The sequence below is a fragment of the Parasteatoda tepidariorum genome, chromosome 6, assembly GCF_982258835.1.
Source record: "Parasteatoda tepidariorum strain Cologne lab strain chromosome 6, Ptep-v5.0, whole genome shotgun sequence".
Taxonomy (NCBI): Eukaryota; Metazoa; Arthropoda; class Arachnida; order Araneae; family Theridiidae; genus Parasteatoda; species Parasteatoda tepidariorum.
This window is the reverse complement of record NC_141760.1, coordinates 50,372,828-50,392,325: the sequence shown is the minus strand read 5'-3', so window position 1 is coordinate 50,392,325 and position 19,498 is coordinate 50,372,828. Positions and strand designations below refer to the sequence as shown.

The following is a 19,498-nucleotide window of genomic DNA, read 5'->3' as shown; positions in this document are numbered from 1 at the left end:
AAATAGCATAGAGAGCGACATAGTATTTACAATTCAGTGTGAATGAGACAAAGCTAGTGCGATGTTGTTATAATCTCACGGTTCACCCTTTCTTTTCTTTCATTAATGACCTAAAACATTTCAAAGCTAGGTATTGATGAAACTGTTTTGTAAAAGTTCCCCTCTCCATTGCTTTGACGGGCAACACAACGACCAGGGCGACAAATTAGAAAAGTACCGTCCCGACCACCCACTTTCAACACCCTCTCTTCACAGCAAAGGATCAACTGAGCGGGAAGCATGCTAAATCACCAGAACATAGAATACACAAGCACCTGCCGACGGTCAATCTGTGTTTTAATCCTACTCCAAACTCCTCCTTTGAAAAGCGGTGTCCTAGACATGTCGAAGGACGCTTTTGCCATTTGTTGCTGTTACTCCACCAGGACCGGGTCTTTCCTTATTATTCAACAAGGGAGTTCGACAAGTCTTTCACCCCTTTTCAGGGAACCAATTTGATTGAAGAGTTCGATGATGAGTCATAGAATGTTCTGATGAGGAGGATGGGACAATTTTCGGTAATTGAAGAATATAGAGTCGTTCGTCTTTGAAGTGGTACTGGACTTTAAGAGAATGTGGGTGGAATGTTATAGGACGCAGGACAAAATTCCAACTTTGAGAGGACTTTTGGAGTGGATCGTTGAAAATTTGGATAGACTGAAGTGATCCTAGAAATTAATGTTTCGAATTCGCATTCGAAATAGGCTTGGATGTTTTGTTATTTTTATATCACAAAACTTTTTTATCATTTATCATCAATATTTAAGTAACACAAAGAGAATTAGCAAGAGAAATTCTCAGTGAAACTATGCAAACTATATATATATATATATATTTTAAATAATTATATTTTAAATAAATTTTAGCAAGAATTACAGGGAAGCATTAGATAATTTATAATGATGTTTCCAAACACAATATATAGTTTATTTTTAATGATATAGAGTCATTTATTACTTAATTGTGCTAAGTAGCTCTCTATAAAGTAAACAAAATCTTTTTTATTATGTTATACAAATATTTTTAATTTTGACTCACGAAATGTATCAATCTAAATTAAAACGTTTTGGAAAAAAATTATTAGAGATATTACAATGATGCTTACCAGCAACGTAGAAGTAATGTCTAGGTGATTTAGAAGATCTTAAATATCTGAAGTCACATATAACTGATAGCTTTGGGGATTATCATAAATAATTAAGTAATTAATGTCGATATAGTTATTAAAACTGATGTAGTTAACAACGTCAGTGAAGAATTTTTTTAAAGCATTAATTAATGTTTTGTAGCTTTTGGTTCCGAAATGTCTTCTATAAAAAAAAAAAACTCTTTTGTCGATGGTAATCAATATCAATAAAGAAGCAGCCGTTAAAAATTTTAGTTAATAAAGATTATCGATGATTCGTTCAACGTTAATTAATGTTAGTTTTTCTTTCAAACTCTTTGTTTTTTAAGCTAAAAAAGCTAATGTGATAGTGGTTTTATCAAAGCAGAACCATACCATACGTTGTCACTGACATCAACATCAGTGTAATCAACAATGTAAAGAAGACAGATTTCCATAAGGATACATTAATGCTTGCCCTTGATACAAAATTGTCGATCTTGAAGTATAAATGTTTGTTTATAAGTGGTTACCAACATCAATAATGTTATTAAGATTTTTTATTGAACAGACACATTTTCCAAATTAGTAAATGACGCTTTGTTTGCTTTTAAAACTAACATCAAAATTTAACAGAATTTTTTTCACGATTTCAGAGAGAACTACATGAATGAAATATATTCCAGGAATGTTTTCAACAGTTGCATAAATTTATAAACAAATGTATCAGCCAACACGACTATTGAAGACTATGCAATAAATATTATTGCTATTATATTTTAGAAGTTTTAATTTCAAAACTTTGTAATTTAATTATGCAAAATAGTACTTTTGCATCACGACTCGAGAGAAATACATGTCATTCTCAAGTTCTTTTCGAGTCCAGGATTCATTTGAGTATTTATCCAGAAATCGAAATCGAGAAAAGTAATTTGAAATTGAAACAAAGTCTCTTTCATTTACGGGACTAAATTTGCCTACACTTACAGAGGGAATTTCACTCTAAACAATTTAAGTAGACAAAGCAACTTAAAACAAACTAATAGTTTAAAACCGTAAATCTTGTAATTTGAAACAATGACAATCCGAATGTAGTTTCCACTATTTCTACGAGACATAAATTGATAAATTGTTGTATGCAAGCGTCCTATTATTATCATCTAAATTAGCTTATTTCTTTTGCAGGCAGCAATTACAAAACCATTATATTAACGCAGAACGCAATCTTAAATTAAATAATTGATTTAATTTGTGCTTCCGTGACGATGAACAGTTTGAAATTGTACAAAATATCCGCCCGAAAATCAAAAGGAGATTTAACTAAGCTACTGTTCTTTCAATGTCTGTATCATTGCCATCAAAAACTGCAAATTAATTTAAAATTCCGAGCTCGGCAAATTCTTCACTGCCATTCTTTTGAAACAATTACTTTGATAACGCGACTTTTCGAAATTTCTCGCCAAACAGTAAAATTTTATCATTATTTTTAAAATGCCTTTGTTCTAGTTTCAAAAATACCAAACCTTATTCGACAGAAACACAATCGATTGAGAAAACCAATTAATTTTCCTCGCAGGCCAGCTTAAGTTCCCATTGGTTGTCTTGCAAGATGCTATATGGAGGGGGGGATAAGAGATAAATATGGGCGATACAATCTTAAGATTACCATAATTAAACTGCATTGCGGGTTCTATATCCCCATGGCGTCCTGAGACCAACAAGCTGCTTGGCTTTTGAAGCAATTAAAACAATTAAGTAATTCGAAATACGTTGTTTCTCCTGTGGGGTTTAATAGGACATATCTGATGGCTCAAAGTTCGAAAGAATGAATTATGGGAAAGAGGGGAGGAAAGTGATCAAAATACATGGCGATATAATGGAAATAGCTTTTAAAGTAATAAATTTTATTTGAGATTTAGGCAACGATTTGAGTTTTAACTTCTAAGGAAAAATTAAGAATGCATTTGATTATTTTGAAGAATTTAAGATTGGAATTTTTTGAAATGAGATTGCTCTGTTTTGTTTAAACACTGTTTGAATAATTAAATTTATGAATACAAGCGGAAAACTCCATAAATTTAACAAATGCTTTAAATTATAGAAGTGAATATATTTTTCTTTCATTTTCGGAAAAGTCTTGATAAATGTTTTCATTACTATTTTATTTATTATATTAATGTTTTAATTTAAATATGCATAATATGAAATTTACTTTACCTTATGGAAAGATAAGGACATTGAGAGGTTTAATATGTTTAAAAATTTTATTTAATACTAAGAGTTCTATTTAATACTAATTCTAAAAGTACTACTTACACTTTAATAATAATTCTAAAGATTTTTATAATACATACTTAGAAGTTTAGGATAACTAAATAACTTTATTGAGAAATGATTAAAAGCAATAACGTGTATAATTACAAACTATTCTTTAACAAGTATTAACTCTTAAATAAATGAAAAAATCGTTATTGCTGAAAAATTTTTTTTTGCCAGTTTTTAAATTATAATTAAAAAGCATGTGTTGTTTTTATTCTGCAAAAATCTGAAGCTTTATATAGTGTTTATAATAAAGTTTTTTAAGGCAAAACTATTTTCAAATAAGTGCTCGGTAACGTTTTAACGGAAATTCTAGTTTTCAAAATTATAGTTCTAATAACCACACTTTTAAAAAAAAGTACGAAACTGAAAAGTAAATTTAACCAAATAAATGTGTTTTCTTTTTGCTATCTTAGGAATAAATGATGAGGCTGCCAAATCTTGCCACATTTAACAAATCATAACACATTTACCAAATTTTAACACATATTGTAAAATGTTATTTTACCCTTACTTTTATCAAAATTATTATTCAAAGCGCTTCTATAAAAATGAACAATCTTTTTGGTGTTCCCATAGATCCAAAAACGCAGTTAATTTTACCACATTTTGGTAGTTTTGACCTTACTTTTTTTCTCAGTGCACTGTTTATGCTCACCTCTTATATTTTAGGTTCATATGGAATTTAATGCATCAATATTGCTTATACCTTATCACACACAAGGATATATACAATATTTCAGTTATATAATTGCATATACATAAGATTTTTATGAATAGGTTATTTAAAAAAATAACAGATTGGCAGGTTGAGAATGCTTTTCTTCAATATATATGTATTCATTTATCATTAGACAAATATAAACGTAGTTAGTTAAAGCAACGAAAACGTGAGTAAAAATGAAATCAACTAGATATCCTGTATGCGAAAAAAAAGAAAGAAATGTGTAAACGAGATTTTAATATAATTCCTCTGAAATTTTTCTTTTGCATTAAAGTTTCTTAGAACAAATGATAATTAAGTAAGAATTTAAGCTAAGAAATGCTAAAAGAAATGTTTTTTTTGCTGAATAAAGTAATTCTACGGTAAATTGTAAAAAGAAAAGTAACATCCTATTAAATTGTTGCTGAATTTGAGAATTCCTACAAGTTGTTATTAAACAAAAAATACATTGAATAGTAGTGAAATTTGCATGCATAAGCTGTATAAGAAACAGAATAATATAATAATGATTTATTTTTGGAAAAGAAAGCGAAGTTTAATAGGAATTACACAAGAAAAAGAAGAAAAAATTGTTCTTTTCCTAAAAATAAAGATTTATTAAAACAATTTTAAACAACAGCTTAAAGCTCTAAAATTTAGTTCATAAACTTTAAATCTAACTTAAATTTTTTCGTATCATATAATTCCGAGCAAAATCGTAAAAGCAAAAGTAAAATTTTATTGAATAATTGCTAAAATTACGATTTCTTAAAACATGTTATTAAATACGAAACATTTAAATTAGCGATACAGTTTGCTTGCATAAAGGGTATCAGGAAAATTTGAAAATAAAATAATAATGATTTTATTTAAGAAAAAAAAGATAATTTAATGAGAACTATTAAAAAAACCGCAGTATTGAAAGTAACATCTTATTGACTTCTTATTGACTAAGATTTCCAACTTCTAATATTAAAAGTTACATCCTGTTGACTTCTTATTGACTAAGATTTCCTATTGACTAAAATTTACAACAATATATTATTGTTCTCAAAATACATAGAATAGCAGTACAATTTGCGGGCATAAAGGATATCAGAAAAATAGGAAAATATAATAATAACGATTTTGTTTTAAAAACAAAAGATAATTCAATTAGAATTCTTAAAAAACAGTAAAATTAAAAGTAACGTCCTATTAAATTGTTACTATAACTAAGACTTCCTTCAACATATTATTAAAATTGAAATACATAGAATAGCGATACAGTATACATCCATAAAGGTTATCAGGAAAACATGAAAATATTAAATATAATAATTTTGTTGAAAAAGCAAAGAAAATTTTATAGGAACAGTTAAAAAAATCTCAAAATTGTAAAATTAAAAGTAGCGTCTTATTGAATTGTTACTGAATTTAAGATTTCCAACAACATGTTATTAAAATCAAAATACGTAAAATAGCGGTGCAACTTGCATATGGGAGAAACTAGATAGTATAATAATAATGATTTTGCTAAAAAAAAACACAAGCTAGTTTAATAACTATAAAAATGACAAAAAATATGATTCTTTTATTGTAATAAAGATGCATAAAAGTAATTTTTAGCAAAACCATAAATGAGTTCAGAAACGTCAAATGAAATTGTCTTTTTCGTATCCACGCAAAATCGTAACAATAAAACTAACATCCTATTGAATCGTTACTGAAATTAAGATTTCCTACAACATGTTATTAAACATGAAATACTTCTGGAAAATTCGCGTGCATAAAGGGTATCAGAAAAACAAGACTGCAATGACAAATTAAAAAACGGAAATATGAAATATGTGGTGGTTCGGAACAAGTTCTAGTAAGAAGAAAAAATTCTTGTGGTGCAGTAGAACATGCACTCTAAAAGTCACTCAGATCCAATCAAACTTGAAATATTGCAATGAATATCAGCACGCAACGCGCATTTTTCACAAGAAAACTACAAAAGCCTGTAATTCGCGTGCAATAAAAGGAGTTTTCTTAAAGCAGGAATTATTTTCAAAACACAGGGAAAAGCATTAGGGCTGTAGCATGTAAAAGAGTTATGGCTCAATTGGCAGTTAAACAACTCATCTCTGAGTGGGTGTTGGCATTTAAATACTTTGTATGACACAATTACATTCGATATGATTATAAATTATTTTGGGGGTTATGACTTATCTGTAGGGATGTAAGGATTTATTTATTGATGAGTTTTTTTATGTTAGCATTTAATTGTTTTAAATACACTGGTATAAGAAATTAAGAGAATTTGCAGACTTGGTCGATTATGTCTAGAGCTACTGGACCGATTTTAATGAAATTTGAACTGTACATACTTTGATACAATACAAAACAAATAACCATTCAACAATTGTAATACGCAAGCATGATCATGCGTAACAATCGTTGTAACAATTGTCATTGGACAATTCAGACCAATTGCCGCATAAAATGATAAACCGCCTTATTTTAAGTATGAAATCACGCTACAAGGCCTGTATATCTGTAAGAGGGGACTATACCTCCTTTTTCATACCTTACGCTGTTTCATACCTTCCAAATCCAAAGAGTGTTAAGCAGAATCATGCTTGTGTATTACAATTGTTGAATGGTTATCTGTTTTGTATTGTATCAACGTATGTACGCATAAAAATTCATTAAAATCGGTCCAGTAGTTCTATAAATAATCCACCAAATTCTGCAAATTCGCTTAATTTCATACACCAGTGTATTATAATTTCATTCGATATAAGTATAACCAATTAATAGATTATTATTATGCTTTATTTAATGATATTTAAATTTTTAAAAGTGGGATGCATAAAAAAAGTGCTTTAGTTGACAGTTTTTGAAGTAGCTTATTTGTAAAATTTATTTATAATTTAAACGATGTTATAATCATATAGAATCTTATACTAATAACAATTTTATAGCTTTAAGATTTGAATTTAATTCAAATGATTAAAATACAACTGTTGCAGAAAAATAAAGTATTTAAAATATCATTAAAAATTATTTTAAGATAAGAAACAAGTGATGCAAAATCTAGTTTTATTTATGATTATTTATTTGCAAATTAATAGAACCTTTAATTAAAAACTACTTAACTGAAAAAAGTATGATAGATGAAAAAGTATCGGCATGAAAATATGATATGTGGTGTAAAAATAATATCTGTAAGAGAAAATGTATCTAAAAATATACATAAAAATTGAGTTTATAGAGTTAAACAAAATTAGTTTAAGTTACATTGAATGTTTCGCTAAAATTGAAATTTTTAAAACAAAACTGCTATTTTTAGAATACACATTTAGAATAATTAAAGAATATAGAGCTTTCGAACCGAAATGTATCAAATTTGGCCATAAAATGTAAAAATCATCTTCGCAAAAAAAAAAAAGAAAAAAGAAGTCAAATATATAGTTTTATTGAAAATTGTGCATATTGCTGTATGATTAAGCCTATTGTCAAATTATTCTATGAATTGCATTCTGAAAACATTATAATATTTATTGATTAACATACCTTTTATACTTTCGTGCAATTATTTTCTATTTATTGTCTGCTTTATTCGATAAAATATTACATATTACGCACACATATTGAAGAAATTATTACAGAGCGTAAACCAATGCAAAAAACTTTTTGTAAAAATTTTCAAAAAATAAAGAATAGTTATAATACGTTTAAACATAAAAGCTATATAACGTACTATAACTGCTTTCATATAAACTTTATAACATTAAAATTAATTTAAATGACAGATTTAAATGCTAAAACTATAATAGTATAAAGAATATTTCGCTAACTAAATTGTAAAAAAAACGTATGTAAAAAAATCAATGAATATAAATACATAAATTTTATTTCGTCAAATTAAAAAAAATGATATTTCTTCAATAAGCTACAAAGGGCTGTGCAATTTTATACCCAATATAGCCCAAAAATCACGCTGAATATATGCCTATTTCATGACAAACTAATTTGGGTTCGGTAAAATCGGATTTGCATACCGATGTTTCTTCAAATAAAATATTATTTTTGGGGTAATAAATAAAAAAAAAGAAAAAAGTTTGCAGTTTGAAACAATTTGAAATAATATACGATAGAAGATAAGTAAATTTCAATGAAGTTTTTCAGCATGAAACCTTTTACCGCTGTAATGTTTGTTTTTCTACACTAATAGCGATTGTGCCAGAAAGTTTCTAGTTCCTGCGCCGATTCCGTTCTCGTATATTGTAAAATAAATTTCGATTAAAAAAGAAATAGCTACAAATAATTTAAGTTAAAATACCTTTGAATCATTTTTGAAAGTATCATTTAGTATTTTTTAATTTAAGAATTCTATTCATTATCATAAAAATAAAAATTAAGTTTTGACGGAAACTTAAATAAATCATTTAATGAGTAAAATTAAATAAATAATGAGTTAAATTAAACAATCTAATTAAAAAGAATTCTGTTGTTTTATTACTATTCAATTAAAACTAGCAGTTTCAAAATGAATGAATTGCATAAAATAAACAATATGCTTATTTTTTCAATAATTTAACAAATCATAAACACTTGTTGATATGGAATTAAACGTATTGAAAATAAATCTTCAAAAAGTTGTAATCAATATATATAAAAGTATTAAAATAATAATATTTACTTTTAATATTTAGGTTCGGTAACAGGTTATTATTTACATGTTCATATTATACGCGGAGAGAAAAATATTAACAGACTATAATTATTAGTTAATTACTTTATAACAGTAAGAGATGTAAAAAATTAATTTATCTATTAAGAAAATTACCAAACTATTTCCTCACGACAGTTCGTAAATAGAATATTAAATTTATCTTTTCATTGTAACACATAAAACCAAATATTAAGAAGAATATCTATCAAAATATAATAAAATAAAATGTATAGATTATGGCATGAAATAATATTAGCGTAGCAAAAACAGAACAATAATCTTTAACATTCTGCAATTTCAACTCATACTATTTTAACAAAATAGTTCTTTTCATTTATTCATATCCCGTCTATTCACACCACAACAATAACAAATTACTCTATAAACACAAATCAATAGATAACTATATTAAGAGCTCACCAAATTCAGAATCTCCAACATTCAGTCGAAAAAAACAGTGATAACCAGCACGCACAGCACTAAAGAAAAACTCTTTTTATTGATTTGCAATTTCTCCAAAATTACTTTTTAACCGCGGTTAAAAACTGTATCAGAAAGAAATAACATAGTGCGAGAGGGGGCCTAGTGTCGTATCAGAATGTGTGTGCGTGTTTCACACCAGTCCCGATCAATAGGACAAGCAGTCCGTACTAGGGACTGCAGCAGGAAAGCCTGTAGAAAGTCAGGGTACTAGTATCATCATCCTCTGTGCTTCATTCACTGAAGAGTACGAGGAACGGTTGTGGATGAGTTTTACTCGAAACACACTGAAAGCATCGACAGGTCGTAGCGCATGCGCATTAAGGGGTTGACGAACACTACCGCCGCTATTCGACCGAAAGGTTTTATATATTTTATTTATTGTTTTCAAATTTTTTTTTGTGGAGTTTTCTTAATATTTATTTTTTTGTGATGTGTAATTTTTCTTATGGTGGAGAGTGCTTTTTCAATTTCATCTTGGGTAGGGTGCGGTGAAATATTTCTTCCTCTTTTTTTAAAATCTTAATGCTTTTCCCCTTTTTCCTTAATTATTAATTATTCAAATTTAGATGGGTTTTGTCGAGAGTGTTTCTCTGCTGTAAAAAAATAAAGGAAGAGTTATTGCAGCTTTTGTTTAAATGCGGGAATAAGGCCTGTAGAGTGTGAGAATTGCATTAAAAGGATTATAAGCTAAATTAAGATTTTTATTTTTTTTTGCGTAAAAAAGATGCTATGATTATGTAAAAGATAATGCACTTTTAAGTTAAAAATTTTTTTTGACTTTGATAAGAAGCAATAAATAGTAAAAGTACTTAAAGCTAAAATGTACTCCACTGCAAAAACCTGATATTTTTTAAAGTAAGTATCCTCGGTGAAATTAAGATATTTTTATTCTGAAATGTCTTAAAAATAAATTAATATATATATTTTTTTTATTATTCTAATTCAAAATAAGAAAAAAATCAATATTAATGGTACATAAAACACGCATTATAAGCTGAACTAAGACATTTTTCTTTTAGGAAGAAAAATTATGATTTGTAAATATGTAAACATTCATGTTTTTTGTACTTTAAAAATAAGATAAAAAAAATTTAAAAAAGTGGTTTTTAGTGATTAACTTTTCTATGGAGAACATTCCGTATTGACCATACTTGACCGATTTTTAGAATTCTTTTCAAAAATTAAATAAAGAGGTATATTTCATAATGGTCATAATTCAATATTTAAGCGTGCAAAAAACAGCAACGGTACTGAAATCTAATTAGTATAAAATAAGCATTAAAGGCTGAATTAAGACATTTAGACATGAAGACATGATTAAGAAATGAAGACAAATAATGATTTGTAAATATAAAAACATTCAGATTTTTTGTTCTTTTGAAACAAGAAGAAATAAATTAAAAAAAAAATGTTTTGGCGTGATTATTTTTTTCATGCAGAAAGTTTCGTATTGACCATACTTGATCTATTTTTAGAATCCTTTTCAAAAATCAAATAAAAAAAATGACGCTCCGTAGTGGTTGCAATTTAAAAATTAAGCATGGAAAAAGCAACAACGTCATTAAATCTATCGCATAACTACTAACAAGGAATGAAAACATCAAAACCTGTTTGATAGCCAGAAGAAACAGACACGAGTTAAAATGCAATTATTAGAAACATTTTTAACTCTTATCAGAGAAACAAAAAAGTTTTTTTTTAATTTTATTTCGCCTACTTACTTGGGAATTCAAAAAATTTTGTTAGCGGTTTTGTCTCTCAGTCGCTTAAAATTGAAAACCTTTTATAAATACACTTTTTTTTTTATTTTCCCCAATACTTTACTTCATTTTTGATAAAAAAAAAGACATCTAAAAATATTTTTTCAGGGTGATTATTACAAGGCATAGTATATTTTACTGCACACATAAGATAATGAGATGTTAATTTAAATTTAAAAAAATCCTTTCTCTCTTTTCAAAAACCTTCCTTTCAATTCTAATAAAAAATTTCAGTAAATCCTTTTCAAATACTTACACAAACGCTCTTTGACCAGAAAATAAAAACGTATTGTTGGTTTAAAATACCATTTCGTTTCAGTTTTCAATTCATTAAGAATTTTAAGGTATTGAAATAATTATACGTGAAAATGTTGAGTTTGTGAGACTGCACGGTTCTAGAAGAATTATTAACGAACTTATACATCATTTGAGGATCTCAGAGAAAAATGGAGCAGTTTTATTTCTGTATTTTTAATGTTTGCTATTTTAAATCATTATAGAATCCCCAATCGTTTTTGGTGTTTATGTTTATTAAAAAATCAAACTCTCAAACAGAAAATAATTAAATCAAAATGCATAATGTAAAATTTTTTTCAGAGTTATTGGTCTGAAATGAAATTACTTTGAAAAAATAACTCTATTATAATCCTTAATAACATTTTAACCTTTAAAGCGGTAAATGTTTTTGAAATAACTTACAACTTTAAAATTATGGTATATTAATTTACATAATTAAAGGAAAAGAGTCTTAGTAACTTAAATATATATCTAAAAAAGTATATATCTTCAGGAAAAAATTCTTAAACTAAGTCCTTCTTAATTTTAGGCCGTGTTAGAAGCAAACGATCCAAAAAGAATAAGGCATCTATTCCTTTTGATACAAGAAATGTTACCATTTCTCTTCAAAAAACTAATTCAGGTCTAGTTGGCTGTACTTTGTCTGGAAAACGTGGAATATATTGAATGCAGAATAATATAGTCGTGGTAAAGAATACAGAAAAAGCAGGCTTAGGAGTGTACGTTGTTGACTATAGAAAGAGATAAGATCAAAGACATATGAGATTAAAGTAATGGTAAATTATCTATCGAAGACAGTATAACGACTTTGTCAGTTTGATAATTATTGTTATGCCTAATAATGAATTGATAAAAGTAAAATGTGATTTTTCAAAGAAAGCAGAGTTATAAAAAAACCCCAACAGATGTTTTTGTCTATTTGATGGTGGAGGAGATAATGCAGAAGAAAAATAACAGTGGAAGTTAATGTAGAAAAATATGGTCTTAGAAGAAAATGCAGAAGAATGTAGTCATAGAAAAGAATGCCGTGGTAAGAAATGATACAGAAGGGAATGTAGCTGCAGAGATAATATAGAAGAATGTAGTCGTAGAAGAGTTTTCAACAATGATATGAATGCATGTATAGTGCGTAGTAGTATAGACTTCTCTGAATAACTTTTGATCTATTGATCTGATCTTCACTTTTAGGATTCAATCTTAATGGTTCAAATGGGTGATTAATTTGTACAGATGAACTTTTAAGTTGCGAAATCAGATACAAAAACGTGCTTTCGTTGAATAAATATAACTTTTTATTTCGATGGATTTGGATTTCTGACTCCCAAATTATACAGTGTAGCTGAAATCTGGAAAAATATGACCCCAATAGATTGATCAGGATAGCGGTTTGAAATTTGTTAATGTTAATTTTGTTTGTTAATATTAATGTGATGTTTGCTTTTAACTTAACTTGACAAACCTTGACAAATTGGCAAACTTTTGTACGCACAATTAATCAAATTTGTTAATCCAAAGATAATCCTATGCAAAAAATAACTTTTAGTAAATATTTTCTATTATTTTAGTTTATGATAGTTAATAATTTTAAATTGAAAGGTATAATTTTTTTACCACATTTTAAAGAATGATATTTTACATTGTAAATTGCAAAATTTAATCGAAATCGGTCGAATATTTCCCAAAAAAAATATCAATTTTTAAAAATACGACTTTTTTCAGAAATATTTTTCAATTCAAATTATGATGAATGATAAATTAATTGATTTGCAAACGTTTTATTAAAAATTTACAGGCATTTATTTTAAGTTTTGAAGCAGTTTAATACCTTTAATTCTTCCATAAATGCTCTTACACCCACCTGAGCCATTAAAATATTTTTAGAATTGGTGAGACAATTTTCAATTAATAATCGAGGGAATAAAACCTATGCATAATGTATGCTTTTGCAATGGCTATTCAGGTCTGTTACTTTTTATCCTACGAATGACTTTTTGATTAATGACTACACGAATCATTAATTTCCACGATTCCAAAGTCATCTCATCATCATAAAAGTGGATAGATGCAAATTTTAACCAAGACCAAAAGGTCTTCAATAATCCATGTTGCAGAAATTCTAATTTTTTATTAATGACAAAATTCTGTGTTCAGAATTAAAAAAAAAAACATTTGTTCAGAAATAAATTGCCTAGATTGCAATTACAATGGGAATTTTAAGCTAAACACATTAGGCATTGTTTTAAACTTAAATTAAGAAATTTTCTTGGTACAAATTTTTTAACAGGCTATTAATAGTCATGAGATTATCTATTTAAGTACAAATATTGTGTTCAAGATAAGTCAATTTTTTTTAAATGAATTAAGACACATGTCTTCAGGCACATGTCCTTTTAAAAAGCACTACAGAATAGACTTAATTTGATGAGTTTAAATTAAAAACCTTTCCGATGTGTAATGACCGGTGTTTGGATAATTATTTCATTATCATAATTTTTTTCCATTTATAACAGAAATTTAACATAAAGAGATAGGCTTACAGTGCTGTTTTTCGGAAAATTTCGAAGATGTATCAATATCGAAGTGAAAAAAAAAGCGCAAATAAAATGTCATTAGAAGTTTTTTAGGCCCCCATAATAAATTGTAATTTGTTGTTTGTTTCTTAATTATTTGGAAGACCAAAATGCCTCTGCTAATAGTGCCTAATTTTAAAACTTTCCCCAAATGCACTGTAAAATATTCCTAGTCAAATTACGGTAAAACGTACCGACATTTTGGTTGAGTCTTCCAGGAAAACCATTTTACCATAAAATCTATTTTTACCAAAAATATTTAGCCGTCATTTTTTACAGTAATATTCATTTAATTATAATGATTTAATAATTTTACGGTAATTATTACCATAAAATTACTGTATATCAGATTTTTTTTTGTTTTTTAACATGTACATGTTCCAGTACAAGTTCCATGTAACTTAACATGTTCCAGTTCCACTAGCAAAAATGTATTTTACGGTAAAAAGTACAGGCACCTCCAGTGCCGGTACTTTTCAACGTAATTTGATCAGGAAATTTTTACAGTGCACAAATGAACACAGGGAATATATATGCATAAAAAGTGATTTTTATATTCAATATCTAGAGCTAGTTTTTGTGTAACAAATTTAAAGTCACGTGCACATCACAATTTGTTGACACAGTGAGTATTGTAGATGTTATTTATTTAAGGTGCCCTTTGATATTAAATTGTCACTGCTTTTTTTAAATTTTAAAGGATAAAAAAGTACGAGATTAATTATTCATGAAAACATTATAAAAGCCTTTGAAAATAAACGGAGTGACGGAGTTAAAAGACGAAATTAATCATAAAAGTTTAATGACATGAAATAAAATTATGAAATGTTATTTTACAGTTTATCTATTTTCACAATACTATACAAATAGCATAAAATTTTTTGTAAAATTAATTCTTTTTCGATAAAAAAAACTTACAAATTTAAAAAACTCTTATTTATTTTGAAGAAGTATGTAAGGAAACTTCTTTAAAGACATATTTTAAAAAAAAATTCAAATAATTTTGCACAGTGTATTTAAATATTTCAAAAATATTATGCCCTCATTTAAATAAATCCTAGTATTTTTGAGTCTTTCTTTAGCCTGGAGCAAAAGTTCTGTTTAGATTCCATTTTATAAGCTAACTTAACTATTTATTTGCATAAATCCTGAAATTTCAAGTATTAGTCAACGAAGAAATGGATTAGTGATTTTGGTTGGAAATATGTTTTTGGATGGACAAGTTATACCAAATACCTCTCCAACATTTTGATCAAGGTGATGATAGTCAAAGAATACTACACTTTGTAATTATTTTAGCGTTATATAATACTTGTTGATTTAAACATCTTGCATTATATAACAATGTAAAAGATCCGGCTAAAAAGTTTGTCGTGGTGAGGAAAAATAACTACCGGTTGAAGATTCAAAAATAGTTACAAAGCATTGAACAAACCAGTGATATTCAATTCAGATTACCTATATCAAGTGCAGCTGTTTATTTGGCGAGAAAGATATGCGATTATTGCTTACACAATAATTGAATTTGATAGCCAAATTTGCACCTTTGAGACCTGCTATCGGAAAGAACGTTATTAAAGACATAACTTTGTCAGAAATCGCTTCCAGCAGCGTCATATACCAATTCTAATTATCAGATAAATCACCTGTCTCAGCAAAAGCAAACATAGCAGTCCTTGAGGACAGGCTTCCATTTTATTAGCCACCTTTACTATTCGGAAACGCAAACTGACGTTAACAAATCGATGCATGCGAACTGCTCTAGCTATTGAAACAATTTGGTGAAGGCTGTTGTAATCTGACGCGCTCAGTGTTTCTGAGTTAAAGGGTAATCGTATTACCCCCTGTCACTAATTAGAAGCGCTCTTTTCTCCAAGTGCAAATAAAGTTTCACTAATCTGGGAAAGATTGCTTTGACAAGACAGCTGTTCGAGATAAGAGAATCAACTTATCTTCTAATTAATTATTCAAGCCCAAAACTCTTCTCCGATTTCTTAATGGAAAATTTAAGGAATTCACTCTTTTCGTGATTAGTTTGCTGGGTAATTAGGGCAGGGATTAAAGGTTTAAGGCACTGCAGAATAGCTTTTGGTGAGGAAAAATATGATTTTATATTTTCTGAATAGCTCGTTGCCTCTTCACTGTTTGCACCTCTTAATCCTCGAGACATTTAATTCGTACAAGATATACACAACATATTTCAGGAAATAAGCTTCGAGCGTTATAAAAGAAGTGGGTTTAGCGATAAAAGTTTTAGAAATCAAAATTAAAGTAATGGCTGAGATTAAGACAGGTGGAAGATTTTGTAATTATGTATGTAACATATTGAAATTAAAAATTATATATGCAATTACACATTAACTAAATTATTGCTGATAATTACACTGTTAATAACTTCTTGGCAAAAATGGCTAAATAGCAATTTATTTTATTGTTATATCACTATATTTAGCCAAAACAGTCAAAAACCACAACAAAAAATGTTAATCTAACTGTTATGTGCGAGAAAGAAGCGATTATTGATTGTTTTTTAGTAAAACGATTAAACAACCAGAATTCTAGCCGGGCCAACTAGGTCCACCTCATAAAGACTTTTTGCGCAAAGCAGTTGTATACATACTGTGCCTGAGAATGCCATTTTTAAACGGTTTTCAAACAGTAAAGGTAAAAAATGCTCCTTACCATAAATTTTGTGGTTAATCGGAATAGACTGTTGCCAGTTATTTTACCGTAATTTCAGAATGAAAACTCTAACAGTGCATGTAAGCCGAGGAAAAATATGCTTTTAACAAAAGAAATGAAAAATTGTAGTGTGGGAATAGTAGCAAGACTTGTGAATCTCCAAAATGTTGTAAGCGTTGACATTTTTGGGATTGTATTGACATTCACATAGTTAGTATAGTGAATGTCTGAAATAGTTGTAATGAAACTAAAAAAGAATGTTTATTTGATGCTAATTTATTCAATATTTTAGTTTCAGGTGCTACTAATTATGACTACTAATTATGCTACTAATTATGAATAAACTAAATTATGAGTTGGAATTGCGTAACTCTACTACATCATACCCAAAACATTATATCAATGACAAAATTAATATAACTAAAATAACTCCAATTTCTTTTAAAAATTTAATATTATTTGTTGCTCTTTCCGCTGATTTTTAATAGATTAAACAAAAAATACTTTAAAAGCTTCTCTAATCAAAATTTAGATTAATTGTATTCAGTATCATTTGATATGATACTATTGCTCGTGGTCAACTCATTATTGTTAAAATTTATTACAATTAAGACTAATGGCGAAAACCGAACAACAAAGACTAACAACGAAGACCTAAAGAGAAAAAGTAATGAAGAAAACTATGCAACGAATTAGTTAAGTCATAATATTGAAATTTTAAGACAAGAAATGAAGCATGTTAAGAGAATACGTTTTTTATTAATTGTGTGAAATTCCGATCTTGAGAAAAAAGATCGTGAAGTAAAAACTAAAACTTCCAACTTTAATTTAAATAAAATTAACATAGATAAATAAGGAAAAAAAGAGTTATTCAAAATTTACATTTAATTAAATTTTACTTAAATTTTAAAAGTCAAACAAAGATTAGAAAAATCAAGCACAAAAGTCTCAAACTTCCAGTAAAAGATAAAAGTGTCTGACAAACGGATTACTGCTAAAAAATTACTTAAAATTATTGAATACTTTTTTTTTGAAGTATATGGTTTTGAAGAAGTATATATTGTCTTATTCATGCTAAAAAATATTTTCATTTTAAATAAAACTGTTAAGAAACATTTTTTTCTATGAGAAAACTGAAACTGAAAATTATAATTAAAATTAGTTTGAAATTCGGGCAATAAATGGATAAAAGAAAGACCGATTTCATCAGTATTAAACTCCAATACTGAAGAACTTTATTTAATGTTTATTTATTTAAACTGAAATATATTTTAGAAGTTATAAATAAACAACAATAGAGAAAAACTACCAGAAAACTTTATTCAGATCAAACCAAACAGCAATAATCTAAATAGCAAAACATGTAGTAAAAACTTTCTTTAATGGACTTTCACTTACATTAATAAAGAAACAAAGAAAGGCTTGAAAAAAATTACAAAGAGAAACGCATCTAACTTCCAATGAAAGAAAGAAATCTTACATTATTTGCCTCAGTAAAGCCATAAGATGAAAACTCTCGAGGCAAAGTGGAAAGCAAGATAAAAACAAATCACATTTTTGATGAATTGTCCAAGAAACAACCCTTTGCGTGCAATTTACCATTATCGCTGTCTGACCTGCATTTGCGTGTGGACGGAATGGACACAGAGCAAACTTTAAGATCTATCTTTTTTACCAAAGAGTATTCCACATTCCGTTTAACCTTGTTTGAAAAACTCGGTATTGTTCTTCCCAAATCGCGATCTCTCGAAAAATGTGTTCGCCAATTTGGAAAAAAAGCTCTTTCCAGATGGTTTTAAAAAGTGGTTTTTATTGGAAAACTCATTCACTAGTTTCTAGTAGCTGGTTTAATTAATGTAGAAGGAGAGTAAGGGTAAAGCGGAGGTAATGAGGATCGGTATTCGCGAGACTAAGTAGGATCGTTTGGGATAAAAGAGTTTAATAAAAAAAATAACAAAAAACGATGTTATCTTACGTTTTATGTTGGAAAATGATGGTTTTAGAATAAATGCTCGCATTGAATGGGATCAGATGTAAATATTGAGTTTTGCATAAAATTAAATATGCAAAAAACTTCCTCTTTTTCGGAGAAGTGTATTGAAAGTAACAAAGGGTATCCAGCATATTTAAAAAAAATATTCAGAGGTTATTAACTTGACAAGCATTGATTGAATGAATAATAAATGAATTATTTAGTTGAATTAAAAAAGAACTTTTAGATCTCTAAAATAAACATTGATTTAGTTTTGGGATTAAAAACACACCGTTATGAGGACATTAATTTCAAAATCAAGATCCCATTGTGAGATATTTTTCTAGACGAAAAAAACACATCATCTCTACAGTGTATATTTTTGTTTCATTTAATTAATGAGAAAAAAAGAGTGGTTTGTGTAAGAATATTGCAAACTGAGTTGTTGTTTAACCTTTGTTTAAAAACTAATGCTATCTCTATAAATTCGAATGTATCGGGAATATTTCAAATCTTAATACAGATTATTGACATCCGGTAAATCCATTTTTACCTGAGCATGTTACAGAATAAAATATTTGATATATCGTATTTTTTACTGTAATAATAACTGTAAAATCATTGAATCACTCTAATTAAATTAATATTACTGTAAAAATAACCTTAATTTACTTTAAAATAGATTTTTACCTTAAAATCTATTTTTACCGGAACATGTAACGGAACAAAATATCCTTTAACATAACAGTACAAAAGCGTAAGAAAAAAACAATCATTTTTGCTGTAATAATAACTGTAAGATCATTAAATAACTCTAAGTAAATAAGTATTACTGTAAAAATTACTGTATACTATTTTACAGTAAA

General features: G+C 27.7%; 1 protein-coding gene across 7 annotated transcripts in view; it reads right to left on the bottom strand.

Moving 5' to 3' along the window:
• The window catches only part of LOC107447687 (teneurin-m), a 402,481-nt gene that overhangs the window by 113,526 nt on the left and 269,457 nt on the right, over window positions 1–19,498 (bottom strand). For 3 of the 7 annotated variants that reach the window (XM_087165831.1, XM_087165833.1, XM_071178690.2), the window contains exon 1: window positions 9,289–9,637. The exons of 3 other annotated variants lie outside the window; for them this stretch is intronic. The gene's annotated coding sequence lies outside the window, so the exon portion shown is untranslated. Of the gene's footprint in view, window positions 1–9,288; window positions 9,644–19,498 lie in introns of those variants that run through there. One more of the 7 variants, XM_071178686.2, reaches the window with a different exon arrangement.